The following is a 596-nucleotide window of genomic DNA, read 5'->3' as shown; positions in this document are numbered from 1 at the left end:
CCATAAATATGACAGGATTCCTATAGGAAAGCAGCATTTGAGATCACTATGGATGTTGCCTAATGCCTCCTTTGGGACAAAACTGCAGCTAGAAAAATTACAGTTTGGGTTGGATGGGAGCTTTAAAGGTTATCTAGTCCAAACCCCCTGCAATGAGCAGGGACATCTTCAACTAAATCAGGTTGCTCAGAGCCCCATCCAGCCTGGCCTTGAACACTTCCAGGGATGGGGCAGCAACCACCTCTCTGCCACTGTTTTACCACCTTCATTTTTCTTTCTTAGATCTAATCTAAATCGACCCTCTTTCAGTTTAAAACCATTAGCCCTTCTCCTATTGCAACAGGCTCCATGGAAAAGTCTGTCACCATCTTTCTCATAGGCCTCCTTTAAGCACTGAAAGGCCGCAATAAGGTCTCCCTGGAACCTTCTCTTCTCCAGGCTGAACAACCCCAAATCTCTCAGCCTTTCCTCGTAACAAAGGTGCTCCAGCTCTCTGCTCATCTTCATTGTCTCCTCTGGACCTGCTCTAAGGAGGTCCTCTGAGGACCCCAGAGCTGGACACAGTGCTCCAGGTGGGTTTTCAGAATCACCTCCTT

This window comes from Neopelma chrysocephalum, unplaced genomic scaffold (genome assembly GCF_003984885.1).
Source record: "Neopelma chrysocephalum unplaced genomic scaffold, ASM398488v2 Primary Assembly neopelma1_80, whole genome shotgun sequence".
In the NCBI taxonomy this organism is placed as follows: domain Eukaryota; kingdom Metazoa; phylum Chordata; class Aves; order Passeriformes; family Pipridae; genus Neopelma; species Neopelma chrysocephalum.
The sequence above is the reverse complement of the archived record's forward strand: the minus strand, read 5'-3'. Positions refer to the sequence as shown.